This window comes from Brassica napus, chromosome C2, assembly GCF_020379485.1.
Source record: "Brassica napus cultivar Da-Ae chromosome C2, Da-Ae, whole genome shotgun sequence".
In the NCBI taxonomy this organism is placed as follows: Eukaryota; Viridiplantae; Streptophyta; class Magnoliopsida; order Brassicales; family Brassicaceae; genus Brassica; species Brassica napus.
Genome location: NC_063445.1, coordinates 46147516 through 46172864, shown reverse-complemented (window position 1 = coordinate 46172864; position 25349 = coordinate 46147516). Strand labels below are relative to the sequence as shown.

General features: G+C 34.6%; 1 pseudogene; it reads right to left on the bottom strand.

The window, feature by feature from the left end:
• The window catches only part of LOC125582444, a 50857-nt pseudogene extending 40620 nt beyond the window's left edge, over positions 1-10237 (bottom strand).
• Between the last annotated feature and the right edge of the window lie 15112 nt (positions 10238-25349).

The following is a 25349-nucleotide window of genomic DNA, read 5'->3' as shown; positions in this document are numbered from 1 at the left end:
CTCCCATATTGTTTTAGCTTGATATTGATCCCATAAAGATAAAGTGTAATAGTTGATCTCTGTGGATTCGATCCTAAAGTGCTACATCGACATACCATTCGATTGTGGTAGTGTGCACATTAGGTTAATTGGTGTGCGTATACACGTAATATCACAGGTTCAAGATGGACAGTTTCAACGACTGGTGTTGCTTCTTCATTGTTTTCAGCAGATGGTGGTGAAGGTGAAGTCCTTGGCATCTCACTGCTCGGAGGCTGACTGATGCCAAGACTCTGCAGAATAATTCTCAAGTTGTTTGCCCTATCTGAAGGTCCTTGTGAGAGGTCTTGAAGGCTTTTCCAACTCTTCTCCTCATAATACCCCTTAGATTCCACAAACTTAACATCCTTTGAGACTATAACTCTTCTTGAATCAGGAATGTAGCACTTATAACCTTTCTGTGTGTGGGAGTATCCAATAAACATGCCCTTGACACTCTTGGCTTCTAGCTTGTTCCTCATTTCTCCTGGTGTCAATACATAACAAACACACCCAAACACACGCAATTGATCAATTGGAGGTTTTATTTTGTTTAATACCTGAAAGGGAGAGACATCTTGGAGAATTTTGGTAGGGATTATGCTGATACCACAGCATCTCCCCAAAAACTCTTAGGGACATTGGTGTGGAACATCATGCTCCTTGCAACCTCCATAAGATGGCGATTCTTCCTCTCAGCAACTCCATTTTGTTGAAGTGTGTATGGGCAGCTTGTTTGATGGATTATCCCATGTTTTGCTAAGTGATGTTTGAAGGCATTGCTTGTATATTCCCTTCCATTATCAGACCTGGAAATTTTGATCTTGGAATTGAAAATGGTTAGATATATAGTTTTGGAAGTTAATAAAAGCTTCTAAAACTCTATCTTTGGTTTGAATCAGTGTGAGCCAAGTATATTTTGATTTTTCATCTATGAAAGTAACAAAATACTTATGATTCTCCCTAGACACGCAAGGAGCAGTCCAAACATCAGAGTGCACAAGATCAAAACAATTCTCATAAATAGTCATTGATTTAGGAAAAACAGATTTCTGATGTTTACCAAGTATACAAGCCTCACAACTTTCATTATCACTAGCTAAAACAGAAGCAAAATTAAAAGCACAAGATAAATCTGAAACTTTGGTGTATTCAAGCAAATATAGCTCTCCCTTGTTCACACCTTTTCCCAGCATCTTACTGGTCTTAATATCCTGAAAGCAAACATCATTAGGACTGAAAATAACATTGCAATTTAGATCATTAGTTTCTCTCTTAACAGATAATAAGTTGGAAGTGAAGGCAGGCATGTAAAGAGCTTGAGATTCCTTATTAAACAGTTTCAGATTTCCTATTCCTTCTATGGGTATTCTATCACCATTTGCAATTTCTACACTGCCTAGAGTTGGTTTTACATCACTAATCAGTCTAGCATCTCTAATCATATGATGAGAAGCTCCTGAATCAATGATCAAAGGTCTAGCAGTGTGAGATTGTGAATAGAATTTAGAGTATTAATACTAGTGTTACCAGAGTTTGCATTGAGAGCCTTTATAAGGGCCTCAAGCTCTCAATGTCTGACTTGCGGATGAATGCATCATCAAGAGATGGTTGGGACATAGCGTGAGAGGTGGAACCACCAGTGTAGTCATGAGCTCTTGCTTCATCTGCTTTGGCCTGGTTGTACTTGATGGATGAAACTGGCCTGAGGTGAGGCTAGAGGATCCAGCAGTTGGTTTTGGAGTGTCCCAGCTTCTTGCAATACTCACACGTCACATGTTTGTCTCCTCCTCCCCTTGGTTTGAAATGAGCTTTGTTAGTTGCTGCACTTTCCACCTTCTCAGCCTTGTTTGCCATAGACAACTCTCCTTTTCCACCAAAGAGACCATCTGAGCCTAGCTCCTTCTGAAGTTGAGCACACACATCATCATAGCTTGGAAGCTCCTTAGCTCTCAATATGTGTTTAAGTACATCATTGAAGCTTGGGTTGAGTGTGAGAAGCAATCCAAAGACCTTGTCTTGTTCACGCCTCTCTTCTAGAGTACTAGGATCAGTGGTGCTTGGCCTCAATATCTCAAGTTCAGACCACAGCTGGCTGTACTTCCCAAGGTGTTTGGTGAAGTCCATCTCTTCTTGCTGCAAGTTGTTGATTGCTCTCTTAACTTCAAAGATTCTGGTGAGATTTGAACTGTTGCCATACAACTTGTGTAAGGTATCCCATAGCTTCTTTGCAGTCTCACAGTGTGAGTAAGACTCCATGATAGTAGTATCAAGTGAGCCTTGCAAGCTAGACAGCACCATGAGATCCTCCTGACCCCATTTGCCTTCATCTACCACTACAATCTCCTTGTCATCTTCTCCTTGGGTGGTTTGTCTTGGTGCCTCACTGGTGGTGATGTGCTCCCATAGACCTCTTCCCCCAAGAGCTGTCCTGGCCAATCTCGACCAGGTAATGTAGTTAGGACCTTTTAGGGTGACTGGAATCATTACTGGCTTGTGCTGCTCCATCTTCTCTTAAGAACACAGATTTATTAACCACTATATAAACGAAATCTGAAGAGAAAATTGAGAAAGTAAACCGGTGAATCAATAGAGAAAGAGCATCAGAGTAAGATTGCGGAAAATAAATATGTACTCAAGAGCATAAAGACTCTGATACCATGTTAGAAAATGAAGATCTGAGTTAAGAACAAGAGAGAGAGATGAGAGAAAAGAGTAAAGAAGGACAAACTTATTTCCTTAGATCTGAAAAGTGTCATTACAATAGGTTATAAAGAGGAAGAATCAGAATAGAACATTCTTACTCTAGAAACCAAACACCCTTGGCTTACTAGAAAAGTTAGGATAAAATATCTATTTATTTTTAATATAGCACAGCGGGTACTGTTCATTCTGGCAAGCATTGCTTGATTCCCTTTAGCAAACCCTACTAGCTTCTTCTTTTTATTTCTTCATGTCAATAATTAGTTCCCAGCAAAACGTTACCCGGATAATGAGTAAACTTAACCGGAGAGGGAAACTTTGGTGATTCGCCAGTAAGATTGTTGTTTGCAACATCAATCAGCCGAAGAGTAGTCATAGACGTCAACACATTCAGTATAACCCGGGTTAAGTTGTTGTCGTTAAAGTAGAGATTCCAGAGAAACTTGAGATTGGCAATCGCCGGAGATATGAACCCTTGAAAAAGAAGTAGGTCCATATTATAATATTTGTATTTTATAATATGGATCTTATATTTGTCATAACTAATTTGAATTCATAAAACTTTTATAAATAACTACCACATATATAAACATATTACAACAATATTAATTAATAAAATTCTAGGTGGTTGCCCGCGAATTCGAGGAGATAAATATTGAAAGAAGATATATAATATGTATATAATGTCATAAATTTTGAATAATAATTAAAAACATTGAAAATATAATTTTTAACTTAAATTATTTTGAAAATCAATTGTAAAGTTACTATAAATTTGATGTAAAAATAACTGATGAATATTTAGTAATAACAAATATTTGTGAAATTATATATGTAATTATCACATTAACTTCTCAAACATATATTATGCATCTTCTTTGGTCTCTTCTCATTTTTCTCGTTATCATTTCGTTCTTTTTATTAATTTTTTGCTAATGTTTTCCTAATTTTTTACATATTTTTGCAAAATATTATTTCTCTCTCTCTAAATAGTAATATAAAACATACAATCAACAAACAAAAAATCCATCTTAGAATTATTTTCAATCATAACATTACCTTATTCACTATATTATTTGACTTAAATGCAAAAAAAAATTTAATCAAAGTTCTCACATGATCCGTTAAATATAATCTTTCCAATCTTAAAAGTTTAATTATTTATAAAGCATATATGGACATTATAAGAGATTAGTACTATTATAGATACGACTATATTTCTATATGAATATAAAATCATTATATCGATTTCTATAAATTGTTTTATATTCATTATTTTATGTAGTATATAAATATAAAAATAATTGATCAAACATTATTACACTTTCTATATTTTTGAAAATTAGCTACCATTAATTATTATTTGTAATATCATTTAGGTTATTTGGCAAGTGATAGTAATTAGTTTTAGACTTGTCTTTTATTTTAGATATAATTAAAATAATAAAAATTTAAAAAAATTTATGTTCATTATATTATGTAATTTATAAATATAAAAAATAATTAGTCAAGCGTTAATATTTTTTATATAATTTCAACAATTAGTTACCATATATCAGTATTTGTAATATAACTTAGATTTTTGGCAAGTGATATTAATTAGATCTAGATTTTTAATTTTAAATCTAAAATAAAATAAATAAAATTAAAAATTATCGACCAAGCAAATTATAAAAATAATTCTTAAGACTTCACAAATGATCGACATGTAAGCAAAATTCACTTAAGTGACTTCTATTTTAATATATAGGAGAATTTTTATTTTTTATAAATATTTTATCACTACAAGAAAATATGCATTTTCCGACTGCATTTTGCGACTAAAACTGTAGTCGCAAAAACTCACGACTAATTTCCGACTCTTATGCGACTGAATAGCGACGACGAAATATTAGTCGTACATCAGTCGGAAAATAGGGACGGAGTTGTTAAGTCGCATAATAGTCGCTAGTTTCCGACTACTTAGCGACTGATTTATGACCAGAGACTCGGTCACAAAATAGTCGCTAAGTTTACGACTGATCTACGACTATAATGTGGTCGGGGAATAATAGTCGTTGATCAGTCGTAAACTTAGCGACTATTTTTCGACCGAGTCTCTGGTCATAAATCAGTCGCTAAGTAGTCGGAAAAAACCGGTACAACACGTGGTAAACATTTTTTCGGCAGTGTACCTAATTTTTATCTGCAGTCGGAATTTAGTCGCTAATTAGTCAGAATGTTTTCTATATATAGTCTGTAACCGTTTTCTTCTCTTCACTCGTACAAAGCACGAAAAAAAAGTAGCAAAAAAAAAACGAAAGTTAAAAAAAAAATAACGTTATAAGTTGTCTTATAATGTCTGGAAATTATAATTATTCAAATTTTCGAGAGTGGATGTACAAGAAGATCGATGAGGAGACAGGAAAACTTTCGGAAGAGTTCATAGCGGGGGTGGAACAATTTATGACATTCGCAAACAGTCAGTCTCTAACACAAAGTAATGGCGGTAAGTTTGTCTGCCCGTGTACTGTTTGTCAGAATGATAAATTTCTCGCGGGAACAAAAATTTGGAGACATATATATAATAGAGGATTTATGCCAGACTATTAAGTTTGGTATAAACATGGAGAAGAAATTGATATTGCATTAGGAACGAGTTATGTTGACCCGACACATTTAAGTGGTAGTGATCAAGAAGTTAGTAATGAGGATAATTATGTAGATATGGTGAATGATGCATTTCGTGATAATGTGAGTTTTGATAACTATCAACAAGAAGATAGTTATCAGAATGTAGTAGACCTGCAACGAAACCATTCGAAGAAGTTCTACGATTTGTTAGAAGGAGCACAAAATCCTTTGTATGATGGTTGTCGTGAAGGGCACTCACAGTTATCCTTAGCTGCTCGGGAGAGAAGTCGCAAAATCGTCGCCAAATGTTACGACTGAATCAAGACTGTTTTATGACTATATACTGTACTCGTAAAACAGTCGTACATCAGTCGCTAATTTCCGACTGATTTGCGACCGTTTGTTTTTTGCGACGTGTTGGTTTCCGACCTCATGTTCAGTTGCAAATCAGTCGTAAAGTGTGATTTTGCGACTAATTTGCTACCAATTGTGTAGTCGGAACATACATGTTTTCTTGTAGTGTATAAACTCATATAATAATTTAAAATTAAGATAAAATAATATTGTAAGCCATGATAGATAATTTTATAAATGATTTTCTTATATAAATGACTTATAAAACATATATGGACATTATAGGACATTAATAATTATTATAATTCTTTATATATGAACATAATGTCTATAAGAATATGAAATCATTATATCGATTTCTAGAAATTGTGTTCGACTAATTCTACTATGTAGTATATAAATATAAAAAGAACTAATCAAATATTATTACATTTCAGTTTTTTTCATGTGGGTCCCATAGCACAAGAAACATTTTTTTCTTCGTGCTCTAGTGCATTTAGTATGTTTTGGAATTCGAAAATAGTAATTTTTTTCTCTTGTTTCTTTGACAACTCATAACTTTGTTTAATTTTTGTATTAGAGTAATTAAAATTTAGAAAACAGCCAAACTTTTTTTTGTAGACAGATAGAATGATTAGAAAGATAATATAATATCCAAAAATCGATTTTTAATTGCTTTAAATATAATATTATATTAAAAAATTAGTTATAGATAAATTATATAATGCATTTATAATACAGAAATTCTCTAAAATAGTCATTTTTAAGTTTTGTCACAAAAATAGTTCTAAAGAAAAATGACCAAAATAAATTTTATTAAAAGGTAAAAATATATAAATATTTATACCCTAGAGTTAACTATTTTAGAGTTAGGGTTTAAAGGTAAAGAGTGTAGTTTTGAAGATATAATTTCAAATTAAAAACAAAAAAAAACAAATATTAAAATTTTCAAAATAAAAATGGGTTATTTTAATCATTTTTCTTTTTGAAAACTATTTTGCGATAAAAAAAACTTTAAAAAAAAAACTATTTGAGAGAATTTCTCTACATAATATTATGCCCCTAATTAAAAAAATTATAAATCTGCCGCTGGGTATAAATCGACGACTGAGTATACTCAGCATCTCAAGATAAGAAACAGTGCAATTGACATGATACATTTTATCTTATCTGAGATTTTCAAGCTTGACAGGATCTAACTCTTATTCAAAGATTTTATTTGTATTCATCAAATCTGGTGCTTTCTTGGTTGATACAACTAAACCTAAAAATTTTGAACCTAACTTAAATCTATAAAGTTTCATCTAAAATGACTAAAAAGTGATGAAAACAAGTGAAAAATTTGGAAAAAGGTGGAGGCCGCCATCTTTTAATCGCAGGCAAATTACAGTGAAGGGGATAATGACGAGATTACAAGTTTACCCCTCATTAAAAAGAAACAGAAAAATAAACCACAATAGCATTATTGCAATTGAACTCGGTTTTATTGAACTGAAAAGAAACAACTAATCATCTGAGCTGATTAGTTTTAATGTTCATCTTTAAACAATTGTGTATTTACCAATATACAAACACGTACAGGCTGAAAACCTAGACCCGAGTAATCCCTGATTTTCAATTAACTCGCTGCCTATGCCGACCGACTGAATCACACATAATAAAAAAAATTCTCTTACACACCCAATTAAATTATTTGAAAATCATGTTTTCTAGTCACTAAAATTTTAATTAGGCATGGACAATCATTTTCCGAATACAATTCAAATCGGTTTCTTTCGAGTTTGAGTCCTTTGGATCCTAAACATTTGAATCCAACTACATATTTAAATTTTTTTGGCTCTGGTTCAGATCAATTATTTTTGGGTCCATGTCAATTTGGATCTATAATTAAAATATCTATAATTTTCAGGTATGTAATGGATTTGAATCGGTTCGAGTATTAGAAACTCAAAAAGACATTAAATATCCAAATATTATCCAAATATTATCCAAATCTAGCCAAATTCCTCATATGTGTAGACACTTTTTTTATAAAGCAGTGTACATGTGGATATTTTTTTTTTTTATATGAAATTTCAAATTTATTGATAGTGGTAAAAGAATAGGCATTTTACATGTGTGAAGAAAAAAGAAGCTATACTACTGTAAGAGCTAAAGCAGGATTAAAAGACTTATTGCCTATGCTATTTGTATAAAGACGTCCAAATACTCATGTCGTTACTTCGAACCATCGCCTCATGAGTCCCTCCAGTTTACTTCCATACCGATATCCCAATGATGAGATTCTGTTTCTCAAGGTTTTATCAATCTGATGAGCAAGCTGCTCCATCAGTATCCAAGCTCTCCCATGTCTCCTTGCATTTCTTTCTCGCCATATATGATAGACTGTCATCTGAAATGCCATTCTCTCCAATACTTTATCCAGTCTAGAAACCCGACCACTATGCATCCTGTCAAGCGTGTCCTGCCAGTCCGGGGTAATGCGAGAACCCAACAATCTTCCAGTTACACGAACCCAAACCATATAGCTATAGAGACAAGCAAAAAATAGATGATCTCTAGTTTCATTCTTCTCCCACAAAGCAAACAATCTTTCTGCATTCCCCACATCCTCATATGTTCTCCAGTTGACAAACGATTTTTGATCGCGAGCCAAGTGATGAAAGAATACCTTGGGACAGCCTACGAAAACCATACCACATTGCTCCAAGCTACCTTTTCACGTCTGTCTCTGATCTTCTCCCAAGTCCTGCTGGCCGAGAAACAGCTCTGGTAGTCATCTTGCGCATGTTTCCATAAAACAATATCTGGCCCAGATTCATTCACAGGTACAGGTTGTCTCAATATTCCAAGATAATGCGTGCCCTGCACTCCGGTAATATCAATAAGCTTCCATACCTTCATCCAGTTGTCAGTCCAGAAGTATGTCGATTCACCATTTCGAACTTCATGGCGCATGAACTGATAAGCAACACCACGGAGCCTCAGCAATTTTCTCCAAATCCAGGACCCCCGAGAATTCTCCCTCACGTCCCAAAAGGAACTATGTGCCAAAAGATATTCCTGAATCCATGATTTCCAGAGAGAGTGACCTGTAAAAAGTCGCCATATAAGGCTTAAGGCAAACACCCGAGTAGTATCTCTAAGCCTTCTCAGTCCCAAGCCACCTTCATCCTTAGGACAACAAAAATCAGCCCATGCAACTTTTGCGCTGTGGGTTTGAGTGACCGTTCCGGACTAGAGAAAAGCACTACAGAGACCCTCGATCGTATCTAAGCAGCCTATAGGAAGAATGAATGCAGAGCTCCAAAAATTCACGATACTGTAAATAACAGTTTTAATTAACTGCAGCCTACCTGCATACGAGACACTCCTATTAGCCCAAGAAAGCAACCGTGTCCTTACTTTGTCAATCAGAGGTTCATAATCTTGTTTTGTTAGAGCCTTTGTTGTTAATGGAAGTCCTAGATAACGAATTGGTAAAGTACCAACTCCTATCCCTTTCTCAGCCGCTGCATTCACAATTTCACTCCCACAACCACCTGAGATGAATATCGATGACTTGGTAGCATTGATGTGAAGGCCATAGTACCGAGCAAATCGACTCAACACTTCCAATATCCCCCGTCAAAACGAAAACACATAAATACAGTGTAAGAACATCATGACAAATCATGTTAAGAAAAATGAAAGAAACTCTTTGTCTCTAACCACTCAGTGTCTGCCAAGAACTTTCTGAAACAGTGTGTAAAATGAAGAATTGGATCAGAATCAGGAAAAACATTCTAGGGAACACCATGTTCATCAATATTTTCTCAGTGTTTTGGTGTTTAATTTCTGCTGAAGATGGGAGTGAACTTAAGTGTGGCTAAGAGATGGTTAGCCATAATCTTTCTTTTGGGTCAAAGTTTAGCAATAATTTACACACTCACTACTTCCTTCGAATAGTAACTTTAGCTAGAAAAGGTAATCAGATTCATCAGTAGCATTAACTTCACTTTGTTTCTAAATTTGTGAAAATTATGTCGCTTTTTGTGGTAGGTAAATTGAGCCAAAGAACTTACCTAACGAGTGACTAACTTGTCAATCTGCAGGTTAAAGAATCTTACAGCATGGAAATCCAATCTGTCTCATTGAACATGATAAAACCATAATGTGCCATAAGGCCTTGATCATTTCTCTATAGAATCTTGAACTTTTCTAAGGTTATATTCATAGAAATAGGTTCCGATTTTTTTTTTTAAATTCAAGTTCTTGATAAATGTTTATGGTCTTTAAAATTTCAGATTTGGTCTTGCACATCATCTAATTTTTGTACTCATAATGTTAGGTGTTGGTTGTATGGTTGTTGTGATGTGTGGTTCAACTGAAAGAGAACTAATAGTAGTCGGGAAACCATATAATTCCGTGAAGGACTTCTAGCTACAAAAGCATGCAAACATGAAAGCCAACCATGTCTTATTTCATTAGCGTGAAGTAAGTATTGCATGGTGTGTGTCTGTGTGATAAAGAAGTGTCACTACAAGAAAACAGCGGCATACTGAGGAAAAAAATCGTCGATATGTCGTCGGAATAAGGCTATTCCGACGACATACCGACGAAAAAAGTACTCGAAAATAACTCCTCGGAAATCCTTCGGAAATTTCCGACGGAATTCCGAGGAACTGAATTTCTGAGGAAACTCCGAGGACCACTAGATCGTCGGAAAGTTCCTCGGAATATACCGAGGGAGGACTTCCTCGGTATATTCCGAGGAAATTTACGATGGTCCAATCCTCGAAAGTTCCGACAAAATCTTCCTCGGAATTTGCATCGGGAAATTCCGAGGAACGTGGCCCTCGGATTTTTTTTTTTAAAATTCCGACGACTTATTCCGAGGAAAAGGTCGTCGGAAATTTCCGAGGGTGCTTTTCCTCGGAATTTCGAAAAAATTAATTTTTTAAAAAAAATTATTATTTTTTTAAATTAAAATTTGTGAAATTTAAATTTGAAAATATAAAATTAAAATTAAAACTGAAAACATATTAGATAATTCAAAGTTCTACAAATAAAAATAAAACATTCCAAATTTTTGGTAAAAAAAAAAAAACTACGGATCTTGAATGTTCGGGAACACCTCGTTCGGGTACATCCTCTTCATCATCTCCATCATCTGCTCGTTCAGCCTCTTCTGTGTCTCATAGCCCGCCTGTTGAGCTGCCATCTGGGTCTCCAACGCAGATATCCGATCATCCTTGTCCTTCAGCTGAGCCGTAAGAACTTCTGGATCAACATATGGCGGTGGTGAAGAAGAAGGAGCAGCCGATCGGGAGCGACGACCCAAACCGACCAAATGTCCCTTCTTCTTAGGAACCGACTGAAATATAAATAGCCAAATTTAAATAATATAAATTGATGATAAAATAAAAATCAAGAAATAAATAAATTGAACTTTAAAAAAAAAGAACTTACCGATTCAACGATTTTGTTGATTCGAAACCGGGACAAGTTGGTCGAAGCCGTCGAAGCGTCATCCTCGGTTTGAAGCTGAGACACTTCGTCTACCACCTGAGTTTGGACCAGGTCGACCACGTCCCTCACAAGACCGTCATCAATATCGCCGGTCTTCTTGTTGGTATACGCCCTCATCATTAGGGCGAGATCATCAACCGGCTCGCCATCATTTTCTTCCGCCTTGAAAAAAACATAAATTAAAGAAACATTAGAAATTAGAAGAAATGCACAATAAATTAAAATTCTGAAACTCAAATAATTGAAGAAAAAGCGGTTGAACTTACCATGCGATCTCCCAGAGTGGCAATAGATTGAACACCTAAGTTATGCTTGTAGATGCCCTTCCCTTTACGGTCGCTCCTGCGGTTGGTGGAGTTGGTGGAAGAAGTTTCTTTCGTCTCTTCCTTATTCCAATGCGCACACAACTCCTTCCAGACCGTGTCGTTCATCGACTTTGGGACCTTTTAATAAAAAAAAAATAGTTTAATAAATTAAAAAATAGTTTAATAAATTAAAAAAATGTTTAATAAATTAAATCGAACCTTATTGTTTTTCCACTTCTTCTTCCACTCGTGGATCTGCTACCCATAGTTGTCCATAACATTATGGACGAAGTGGTGATAGATAAAGAGCGTCTCATCGGAATTCCAGTTGAACTCTTGCTGGAAAAAAAAACACAATTAGTAGAAAATTTATATTAAAGATTAAAAATATAAGTAAAAAATTAGAATACTTACCGCAAACTGACGAAACCACAGATGCTGCTTGTCGGTAGGGAAGTGAGTGAAAGTCGGATGTCCCCTGTCGAGGGCCGAGTACATCATACGGTTGATCCATGCGCTGATCCCGTTCCCGGATCGGTTGAACCTAATAAAAAGAACAAACGGTTAATAATGAATCCAAATTTAAAGAAAAATAAATATGTTTAATTACCATGTTTGACCCCGTCTATGTGGATACGGAGTGAGATAGGGAAGATGGTCACGACCGGGCTGTTGAACCAACTCCGCAACACTCATCACTCCCGGAGGACCCGGAGGAGCAGGAGCGGATGCAGCAGCGGGAGCGAGAGGAGCAGGAGCGGGTGCAGCAGAGGGAGATGTATGGTAGGAGCTGTGCGGCGAAGGGGAATCCTGAAAATGGATGGAATCCCGAGACTGGCTCCCCGTACCACCACGACCACGACACTGTCGAGGCCGGGTCTGATCATCATGAAACATGTAAATTAAAAAAATATATATTTAATAAATATAGAAATATATAAATTAATATTTTTTAAAAAAAATCCCAAATAATAGTTTTTAATCACAAAAAAAGATTTATAGATATTAAAAATGTTTAATAAATATATAAAAATAGTTCTAATAAACAAAAAATAGTTTTGATAAATAAAAAATAGTTTAATAATTACAAAAAATAGTTTTAATAACATTAAAAATGTTTAATAAACATAGAAATTTATATAATATATATATATATATATGTATTGTTTTTTTAAAAAAAATCCCAAATAATAGTTTTTAATCACAATAAAAGTTTTATAGATATTAAAAATGTTTAATAAATATATAAAAATAGTTCTAATAAACAAAAATAGTTTTAATATATAAAAAAATAGTTTAATAATTACAAAAAATAGTTTTAATAATATATATATATATATATATATATATATATATATATATATATATATTTAAATCCAAAATAATAGTTTTTAATCACAAAAAAGTTTTGTAGATATTAAAAATGTTTTGTAAAATCCAAAAAATCGAATTTATATACAAAAAACATTTTGTAAAATCCCAAAAATCGAATTTATATACAAAAATCGATTTTATATACAAAAATCGATTTTATAAATACAAAAAAAAATAAAAAAATTATAAAAAAATTCAAAATCAATTAAACAAAACAAATTATTCAACCAAATCACAATTCTAAACCTATTATACAACCAAATCACAATCCTAGCCAATCACCCTAACAAAAATCTATCAAAACTACACAAAAACCTAACAAATAGAACCTAAGAGAGTGGGATAGGGTCCATACATGATTTGTGTAAGAGAAGGGGGAGATCGCCGGAGATATCGTCGGATTTCAGTGGGAAATCGCCGGAGGAGTCGCGTAGAGGAAGAAGAGAGAAATGGGGAAGAAGAAGCGGCTCGACCGTGTCGTTCATCGACTTTGGGACCTTTTAATAAAAAAAAAAAGAAAATAGTTTAATAAATTAAAAAATTGTTTAATAATTTAAATCGAACCTTGTTGATTTCCCACTTCTTCTTCCACTCGTGGATCTGCTTCCCATAGTTGTCCATAACTTTATGGACGAAGTGGTGATAGATAAAGAGCGTCTCATCGGAATTCCAGTTGAACTCTTGCTGAAAAAAAAACACAATTAGTAGAAATTTATATTAAAGATTAAAAATATAAGTAAAAAATTAGAATACTTACTGCAAACAGACGAAACCACAGATGCTGCTTGTCGGTAGGGAAGTGAGTGAAAGTCGGATGTCCCCTGTCGAGGGCCGAGTACATCATACGGTTGATCCATGCGCTGATCCCGTTCCCGGATCGGTTGAACCTAATAAAAAGAACAAACGGTTAATAATGAATCCAAATTTAAAGAAAAAAAAATATGTTTAATTACCATGTTTGACCCCGTCCATGTGGATACGGAGTGAGATAGGGAAGATGGTCACGACCGGGCTTTTGAACCAACTCCGCAACACTCATCACTCCCGGAGGACCCGGAGGAGCAGGAGCGGATGCAGCAGCGGGAGCGAGAGGAGTAGGAGCGGGTGCAGCAGAGGGAGATGTATGGTAGGAGCTGTGGGGCGAAGGGGAATCCTGAAAATGGCTGGAATCCCGAAACTGGCTCCCCGTACCACCACGACCACGACGCTGTCGGGGCCGGGTCTGATCATCATGAGACCTATAAATTAAAAAAAATATATTTAATAAATATAGAAATATATAAATTAATTTCTTTTAAAAAAAAATCCCAAATAATAGTTTTTAATCACAAAAAAAGATTTATAGATATTAAAAATGTTTAATAAATATATAAAAATAGTTCTAATAAACAAAAAATAGTTTTAATAAATAAAAAATAGTTTAATAATTACAAAAAAATAGTTTTAATAATATTAAAAATGATTACTAAATATAGAAATTTATATAATATATATATATATATTTTTTTAAAAAATCCCAAATAATAGTTTTTAATCACAAAAAAAGTTTTATAGATATTAAAAATGTTTAATAAATATATAAAAATAGTTCTAATAAACAAAAAATAGTTTTAATAAATAAAAAATAGTTTAATAATTACAAAAAATAGTTTTAATAATATATATATATATTTTTTAAATCCCAAATAATAATTTTTAATCACAAAAAAGTTTTATAGATATTAAAAATGTTTTGTAAAATCCAAAAAATCGAATTTATATAGAAGAAACATTTTGTAAAATCCTAAAAAATCGAATTTATATACAAAAATCGTTTTGTAAAATACAAAAATCGATTTTATATACAAAAATCGATTTTATAAATACAAAAAAAAAAAAAAAATTATAAAAAAATTCTAAATCAATTCAACAAAACAAATTATTCAACCAAATCACAATTCTAAACCTATTATACAACCAAATCACAATCCTATCCAATCAACCTAACAAAAATCTATCAAAACTACACAAAAACCTAACAAATAGAACCTAAGAGAGTGGGATAGGGTCCTTACATGATTTGTGCAAGAGAAGGGGGAGATCGCCGGAGATATCGTCGGATTTCAGTGGAAAATCGCCGGAGGAGTCGCGCAGAGGAAGAAGAGAGAAATGGGGAAGAAGAAGCGGCTCGTGGTTATGAAACCTAGGGTCCGACGGATACTATCCGTCAGAATTCCGTCGGAATTCTAATTTCAATTTTCGCGAAATATTTGCCCGGTTAAATTAAAATATTCCGAGGAAATTCCGACGGATAGTAAAATATCCGTCGGAATTCCATCGGAATATTCCGAGGAAATACCGAGGAACTAGTGTTTGGGGTTTCAAAACATCAATTTTTTTTGCCGTATTTCATTTCTTATACAATTGTAATGCATACCATTGAGGATTCTTTGTATAGATGAGCATAAACCATGAAATAACAAATTTCAAAACGAATTGAAAGTATTCTCTTTACCGTTCATTAAAGTGTATAAGTGTTTCTCTTATGTTGTGGGGATTTCATTCATACAATCGGAAAAGTGTTTATTATAGGGTAAGAAACAAATTTTTGACTACATAATAAGTCTAAGACACTTAATAAGGGTTATATAAGTGTTATTCAAACCGAAAAACGTTGTTTTCGATTTAAAAACCTTGTTTCCTCGGAAAAGCCTCGGAATATTCCGAGGAAATTCTGAGGAAAAACAAATTCCTTGGTATTTCTTTTAAAAAAAAAAAAATCAATGGTAGTCTGTTTCCGAGTCCTCATCACCAGATGAATCTGAATCTGGATCTTGGTGAAACTCTCCAATCACTGGTTCATCCTCTACGTGAACGACGGCTTCCTCTCCGAAGTCGGTTAAATCGACTACAAGACCAACTCCAGCTAAATCTTCTGCTGCACTTAAGTTGCCGGATGTGCTTGGTTGTAGTGGGTTTTCCAGCTCAGAACTTCCCTGAACTCGGCCTCTCGGGTTGAGTCTTGTAACAGTAACCCATGGATCATCTCTGTTCCTTACCCAGGGGTACTTGATATAACAAACCTGTAACATTTAGAAAATTATTAGTAAAATTATAAATTAATACACATGATGATGAATCATTCTGAATAATTAACATTTAATTACATGATCGGCCTGAGAAGCAAGAATGAAAGGATCATAATATTGCAGCTTTCGCCTCGAATTTACTGATGTAACACCAAATGCATCTGTTCTCACACCTCGATCTGGAGTGTTGTCGTGTCAATCACAATAGAAAACAATACAGCGCAATCCAACCATGCCCAAATACTTGATTTCCAAAATCTCATGTATGTGTCCGTAGTATACATCATCTCCTGATGCAGAACAAACGCCAGCATCATAAGTCGTACTCGAACGTCTCCTCTTCTGAGTTGTGAATGCATATCCTCGAGTACAAAATCTCGGATATGACTTCACAACAAAGTTTGGTCCAACGACCATCTCATGTATCCAATCGTCAGATGTTTCACCTCCAGAAGTATGTCGATTCACCATTTCGAACTTCATGGCGCATGAACTGATAAGCAACACCACGGAGCCTCAGCAATTTTCTCCAAATCCAGGACCCCCGAGAATTCTCCCTCACGTCCCAAAAGGAACTATGTGCCAAAAGATATTCCTGAATCCATGATTTCCAGAGAGAGTGACCTGTAAAAAGTCGCCATATAAGGCTTAAGGCAAACACCCGAGTAGTATCTCTAAGCCTTCTCAGTCCCAAGCCACCTTCATCCTTAGGACAACAAAAATCAGCCCATGCAACTTTTGCGCTGTGGGTTTGAGTGACCGTTCCGGACTAGAGAAAAGCACTACAGAGACCCTCGATCGTATCTAAGCAGCCTATAGGAAGAATGAATGCAGAGCTCCAAAAATTCACGATACTGTAAATAACAGTTTTAATTAACTGCAGCCTACCTGCATACGAGACACTCCTATTAGCCCAAGAAAGCAACCGTGTCCTTACTTTGTCAATCAGAGGTTCATAATCTTGTTTTGTTAGAGCCTTTGTTGTTAATGGAAGTCCTAGATAACGAATTGGTAAAGTACCAACTCCTATCCCTTTCTCAGCCGCTGCATTCACAATTTCACTCCCACAACCACCTGAGATGAATATCGATGACTTGGTAGCATTGATGTGAAGGCCATAGTACCGAGCAAATCGACTCAACACTTCCAATATCCCCCGTCAAAACGAAAACACATAAATACAGTGTAAGAACATCATGACAAATCATGTTAAGAAAAATGAAAGAAACTCTTTGTCTCTAACCACTCAGTGTCTGCCAAGAACTTTCTGAAACAGTGTGTAAAATGAAGAATTGGATCAGAATCAGGAAAAACATTCTAGGGAACACCATGTTCATCAATATTTTCTCAGTGTTTTGGTGTTTAATTTCTGCTGAAGATGGGAGTGAACTTAAGTGTGGCTAAGAGATGGTTAGCCATAATCTTTCTTTTGGGTCAAAGTTTAGCAATAATTTACACACTCACTACTTCCTTCGAATAGTAACTTTAGCTAGAAAAGGTAATCAGATTCATCAGTAGCATTAACTTCACTTTGTTTCTAAATTTGTGAAAATTATGTCGCTTTTTGTGGTAGGTAAATTGAGCCAAAGAACTTACCTAACGAGTGACTAACTTGTCAATCTGCAGGTTAAAGAATCTTACAGCATGGAAATCCAATCTGTCTCATTGAACATGATAAAACCATAATGTGCCATAAGGCCTTGATCATTTCTCTATAGAATCTTGAACTTTTCTAAGGTTATATTCATAGAAATAGGTTCCGATTTTTTTTTTTAAATTCAAGTTCTTGATAAATGTTTATGGTCTTTAAAATTTCAGATTTGGTCTTGCACATCATCTAATTTTTGTACTCATAATGTTAGGTGTTGGTTGTATGGTTGTTGTGATGTGTGGTTCAACTGAAAGAGAACTAATAGTAGTCGGGAAACCATATAATTCCGTGAAGGACTTCTAGCTACAAAAGCATGCAAACATGAAAGCCAACCATGTCTTATTTCATTAGCGTGAAGTAAGTATTGCATGGTGTGTGTCTGTGTGATAAAGAAGTGTCACTACAAGAAAACAGCGGCATACTGAGGAAAAAAATCGTCGATATGTCGTCGGAATAAGGCTATTCCGACGACATACCGACGAAAAAAGTACTCGGAAATAACTCCTCGGAAATCCTTCGGAAATTTCCGACGGAATTCCGAGGAACTGAATTTCTGAGGAAACTCCGAGGACCACTAGATCGTCGGAAAGTTCCTCGGAATATACCGAGGGAGGACTTCCTCGGTATATTCCGAGGAAATTTACGATGGTCCAATCCTCGAAAGTTCCGACAAAATCTTCCTCGGAATTTGCATCGGGAAATTCCGAGGAACGTGGCCCTCGGATTTTTTTTTTAAAATTCCGACGACTTATTCCGAGGAAAAGGTCGTCGGAAATTTCCGAGGGTGCTTTTCCTCGGAATTTCGAAAAAATTAATTTTTTAAAAAAAATTATTATTTTTTTAAATTAAAATTTGTGAAATTTAAATTTGAAAATATAAAATTAAAATTAAAACTGAAAACATATTAGATAATTCAAAGTTCTACAAATAAAAATAAAACATTCCAAATTTTTGGTAAAAAAAAAAAAAACTACGGATCTTGAATGTTCGGGAACACCTCGTTCGGGTACATCCTCTTCATCATCTCCATCATCTGCTCGTTCAGCCTCTTCTGTGTCTCATAGCCCGCCTGTTGAGCTGCCATCTGGGTCTCCAACGCAGATATCCGATCATCCTTGTCCTTCAGCTGAGCCGTAAGAACTTCTGGATCAACATATGGCGGTGGTGAAGAAGAAGGAGCAGCCGATCGGGAGCGACGACCCAAACCGACCAAATGTCCCTTCTTCTTAGGAACCGACTGAAATATAAATAGCCAAATTTAAATAATATAAATTGATGATAAAATAAAAATCAAGAAATAAATAAATTGAACTTTAAAAAAAAAGAACTTACCGATTCAACGATTTTGTTGATTCGAAACCGGGACAAGTTGGTCGAAGCCGTCGAAGCGTCATCCTCGGTTTGAAGCTGAGACACTTCGTCTACCACCTGAGTTTGGACCAGGTCGACCACGTCCCTCACAAGACCGTCATCAATATCGCCGGTCTTCTTGTTGGTATACGCCCTCATCATTAGGGCGAGATCATCAACCGGCTCGCCATCATTTTCTTCCGCCTTGAAAAAAACATAAATTAAAGAAACATTAGAAATTAGAAGAAATGCACAATAAATTAAAATTCTGAAACTCAAATAATTGAAGAAAAAGCGGTTGAACTTACCATGCGATCTCCCAGAGTGGCAATAGATTGAACACCTAAGTTATGCTTGTAGATGCCCTTCCCTTTACGGTCGCTCCTGCGGTTGGTGGAGTTGGTGGAAGAAGTTTCTTTCGTCTCTTCCTTATTCCAATGCGCACACAACTCCTTCCAGACCGTGTCGTTCATCGACTTTGGGACCTTTTAATAAAAAAAAAATAGTTTAATAAATTAAAAAATAGTTTAATAAATTAAAAAAAAATGTTTAATAAGTTAAATCGAACCTTATTGTTTTTCCACTTCTTCTTCCACTCGTGGATCTGCTACCCATAGTTGTCCATAACATTATGGACGAAGTGGTGATAGATAAAGAGCGTCTCATCGGAATTCCAGTTGAACTCTTGCTGGAAAAAAATACACAATTAGTAGAAAATTTATATTAAAGATTAAAAATATAAGTAAAAAATTAGAATACTTACCGCAAACTGACGAAACCACAGATGCTGCTTGTCGGTAGGGAAGTGAGTGAAAGTCGGATGTCCCCTGTCGAGGGCCGAGTACATCATACGGTTGATCCATGCGCTGATCCCGTTCCCGGATCGGTTGAACCTAATAAAAAGAACAAACGGTTAATAATGAATCCAAATTTAAAGAAAAATAAATATGTTTAATTACCATGTTTGACCCCGTCTATGTGGATACGGAGTGAGATAGGGAAGATGGTCACGACCGGGCTGTTGAACCAACTCCGCAACACTCATCACTCCCGGAGGACCCGGAGGAGCAGGAGCGGATGCAGCAGCGGGAGCAAGAGGAGCAGGAGCGGGTGCAGCAGAGGGAGATGTATGGTAGGAGCTGTGCGGCGAAGGGGAATCCTGAAAATGGATGGAATCCCGAGACTGGCTCCCCGTACCACCACGACCACGACACTGTCGAGGCCGGGTCTGATCATCATGAAACATGTAAATTAAAAAAATATATATTTAATAAATATAGAAATATATAAATTAATATTTTTTAAAAAAAAATCCCAAATAATAGTTTTTAATCACAAAAAAAGATTTATAGATATTAAAAATGTTTAATAAATATATAAAAATAGTTCTAATAAACAAAAAATAGTTTTGATAAATAAAAAATAGTTTAATAATTACAAAAAATAGTTTTAATAACATTAAAAATGTTTAATAAACATAGAAATTTATGTAATATATATATATATATGTATTGTTTTTAAAAAAAAAAATCCCAAATAATAGTTTTTAATCACAATAAAAGTTTTATAGATATTAAAAATGTTTAATAAATATATAAAAATAGTTCTAATAAACAAAAATAGTTTTAATATATAAAAAATAGTTTAATAATTACAAAAAATAGTTTTAATAATATATATATATATATATATATATATATATATATTTAAATCCAAAATAATAGTTTTTAATCACAAAAAAGTTTTGTAGATATTAAAAATGTTTTGTAAAATCCAAAAAATCGAATTTATATACAAAAAACATTTTGTAAAATCCCAAAAATCGAATTTATATACAAAAATCGATTTTATATACAAAAATCGATTTTATAAATACAAAAAAAAATAAAAAAATTATAAAAAAATTCAAAATCAATTAAACAAAACAAATTATTCAACCAAATCACAATTCTAAACCTATTATACAACCAAATCACAATCCTAGCCAATCACCCTAACAAAAATCTATCAAAACTACACAAAAACCTAACAAATAGAACCTAAGAGAGTGGGATAGGGTCCATACATGATTTGTGTAAGAGAAGGGGGAGATCGCCGGAGATATCGTCGGATTTCAGTGGGAAATCGCCGGAGGAGTCGCGTAGAGGAAGAAGAGAGAAATGGGGAAGAAGAAGCGGCTCGACCGTGTCGTTCATCGACTTTGGGACCTTTTAATAAAAAAAAAAAGAAAATAGTTTAATAAATTAAAAAATTGTTTTATAATTTAAATCGAACCTTGTTGATTTCCCACTTCTTCTTCCACTCGTGGATCTGCTTCCCATAGTTGTCCATAACTTTATGGACGAAGTGGTGATAGATAAAGAGCGTCTCATCGGAATTCCAGTTGAACTCTTGCTGAAAAAAAAACACAATTAGTAGAAATTTATATTAAAGATTAAAAATATAAGTAAAAAATTAGAATACTTACCGCAAACAGACGAAACCACAGATGCTGCTTGTCGGTAGGGAAGTGAGTGAAAGTCGGATGTCCCCTGTCGAGGGCCGAGTACATCATACGGTTGATCCATGCGCTGATCCCGTTCCCGGATCGGTTGAACCTAATAAAAAGAACAAACGGTTAATAATGAATCCAAATTTAAAGAAAAAAAAATATGTTTAATTACCATGTTTGACCCCGTCCATGTGGATACGGAGTGAGATAGGGAAGATGGTCACGACCGGGCTTTTGAACCAACTCCGCAACACTCATCACTCCCGGAGGACCCGGAGGAGCAGGAGCGGATGCAGCAGCGGGAGCGAGAGGAGTAGGAGCGGGTGCAGCAGAGGGAGATGTATGGTAGGAGCTGTGGGGCGAAGGGGAATCCTGAAAATGGCTGGAATCCCGAAACTGGCTCCCCGTACCACCACGACCACGACGCTGTCGGGGCCGGGTCTGATCATCATGAGACCTGTAAATTAAAAAAAAATATATTTAATAAATATAGAAATATATAAATTAATTTCTTTTAAAAAAAAATCCCAAATAATAGTTTTTAATCACAAAAAAAGATTTATAGATATTAAAAATGTTTAATAAATATATAAAAATAGTTCTAATAAACAAAAAATAGTTTTAATAAATAAAAAATAGTTTAATAATTACAAAAAAATAGTTTTAATAATATTAAAAATGATTACTAAATATAGAAATTTATATAATATATATATATATATTTTTTTTTTTAAAAAAATCCCAAATAATAGTTTTTAATCACAAAAAAAGTTTTATAGATATTAAAAATGTTTAATAAATATATAAAAATAGTTCTAATAAACAAAAAATAGTTTTAATAAATAAAAAATAGTTTAATAATTACAAAAAATAGTTTTAATAATATATATATATTTTTTAAATCCCAAATAATAATTTTTAATCACAAAAAAGTTTTATAGATATTAAAAATGTTTTGTAAAATCCAAAAAATCGAATTTATATAGAAGAAACATTTTGTAAAATCCTAAAAAATCGAATTTATATACAAAAATCGTTTTGTAAAATACAAAAATCGATTTTATATACAAAAATCGATTTTATAAATACAAAAAAAAATAAAAAAATTATAAAAAAATTCTAAATCAATTCAACAAAACAAATTATTCAACCAAATCACAATTCTAAACCTATTATACAACCAAATCACAATCCTATCCAATCAACCTAACAAAAATCTATCAAAACTACACAAAAACCTAACAAATAGAACCTAAGAGAGTGGGATAGGGTCCTTACATGATTTGTGCAAGAGAAGGGGGAGATCGCCGGAGATATCGTCGGATTTCAGTGGAAAATCGCCGGAGGAGTCGCGCAGAGGAAGAAGAGAGAAATGGGGAAGAAGAAGCGGCTCGTGGTTATGAAACCTAGGGTCCGACGGATACTATCCGTCAGAATTCCGTCGGAATTCTAATTTCAATTTTCGCGAAATATTTGCCCGGTTAAATTAAAATATTCCGAGGAAATTCCGACGGATAGTAAAATATCCGTCGGAATTCCATCGGAATATTCCGAGGAAATACCGAGGAACTAGTGTTTGGGGTTTCAAAACATCAATTTTTTTGCCGTATTTCATTTCTTATACAATTGTAATGCATACCATTGAGGATTCTTTGTATAGATGAGCATAAACCATGAAATAACAAATTTCAAAACGAATTGAAAGTATTCTCTTTACCGTTCATTAAAGTGTATAAGTGTTTCTCTTATGTTGTGGGGATTTCATTCATACAATCGGAAAAGTGTTTATTATAGGGTAAGAAACAAATTTTTGACTACATAATAAGTCTAAGACACTTAATAAGGGTTATATAAGTGTTATTCAAACCGAAAAACGTTGTTTTCGATTTAAAAACCTTGTTTCCTCGGAAAAGCCTCGGAATATTCCGAGGAAATTCTGAGGAAAAACAAATTCCTTGGTATTTCTTTTAAAAAAAAAAAAATCAATGGTAGTCTGTTTCCGAGTCCTCATCACCAGATGAATCTGAATCTGGATCTTGGTGAAACTCTCCAATCACTGGTTCATCCTCTACGTGAACGACGGCTTCCTCTCCGAAGTCGGTTAAATCGACTACAAGACCAACTCCAGCTAAATCTTCTGCTGCACTTAAGTTGCCGGATGTGCTTGGTTGTAGTGGGTTTTCCAGCTCAGAACTTCCCTGAACTCGGCCTCTCGGGTTGAGTCTTGTAACAGTAACCCATGGATCATCTCTGTTCCTTACCCGGGGGTACTTGATATAACAAACCTGTAACATTTAGAAAATTATTAGTAAAATTATAAATTAATACACATGATGATGAATCATTCTGAATAATTAACATTTAATTACATGATCGGCCTGAGAAGCAAGAATGAAAGGATCATAATATTGCAGCTTTCGCCTCGAATTTACTGATGTAACACCAAATGCATCTGTTCTCACACCTCGATCTGGAGTGTTGTCGTGTCAATCACAATAGAAAACAATACAGCGCAATCCAACCATGCCCAAATACTTGATTTCCAAAATCTCATGTATGTGTCCGTAGTATACATCATCTCCTGATGCAGAACAAACGCCAGCATCATAAGTCGTACTCGAACGTCTCCTCTTCTGAGTTGTGAATGCATATCCTCGAGTACAAAATCTCGGATATGACTTCACAACAAAGTTTGGTCCAACGACCATCTCATGTATCCAATCGTCAGATGTTTCACCTCTGTCCAAACCAGCAGACACCTATTAATAGCACATATATATATATATATATATATATATATATATATTATATCAATAAATGTGAATTAGTATAAATATGTGATAAAATATATTTTAATTTGTTTAAAGCACTCACATAAGTAAACATCCATCTAGTAAATTCTCTCTGCTTCATTTTTTCTAGTTCGTCCTCTGTGGCGTATCTATAATCGAACCGCTTTTCCACCATGAAAATCCTGTATATGATGACAATAATGTAATTAATTAAGATTTAAATTTCAACTTGTTAAAATAAAAATTTGTAAGCTAATTTATTTACCTCTCATATTGAAGAACGTCTTCGCAGTTGGTGAGCAAATATGTTTGCAAATGACTGCGGTCCTGCTCAGTAAGTCGACGGTCCTTTGGTTTTCCGCTAAGTCGTCCAACGTCTGTGAAAATGTCTGGAACCGTAACATGATATGTTGCCCATTCGCATCTATCATCATGCCGAGCAGGTCTTATGATTTTGGTCTGAACTTCTGTTGGAAAGTAGTACTCGGCAAAGTTTGAAGTTTCTTGATTGATCATCTGTGCGACTATAGAACCTTCCACACTACTTAAATTTTTCACCATCTTCTTCAAATGGAACATATACCGCTCATACAGATACATCCATCTATACTGCACAGGACCACCAAGTTCCAATTCTCTTGCCAGGTGAATAACAAGATGCTCCATAACAACAAAAAATGAGGGAGGAAATATCTTCTCAAGGTTGCACTGAATCACGGCTATGTTAGTCACTGATCTCGTGCATAAATCGCGGATGAAACCACTTATCCCTGCAATTGCTTCATGAACATTTCATGGTAATAGTTCCTTGAAGGCGAACGGAGGGAGGCGCTGCATCATTACATGGCAATCGTGGCTTTTCAAGCCAGTAAACTTTCCTTCCTTTCTGTCGATACAGTTACGCAAATTTGATGCGTAACCGTCTGGAAATTCCACATCGTTTGAAATCCAATTAAAGAACGCATCTTTTCCCTCTGCATCAAGTCAGTATATGGGAAAAGGAGCCCTACCATTCTCATCAACATGAAGTTCTGAACGAGCACATATATCGACTAAATCCAGTCTTGACTTCAAATTATCCTTTGTTTTACCTTGAACATTAAGGATCGTGTTCATGAG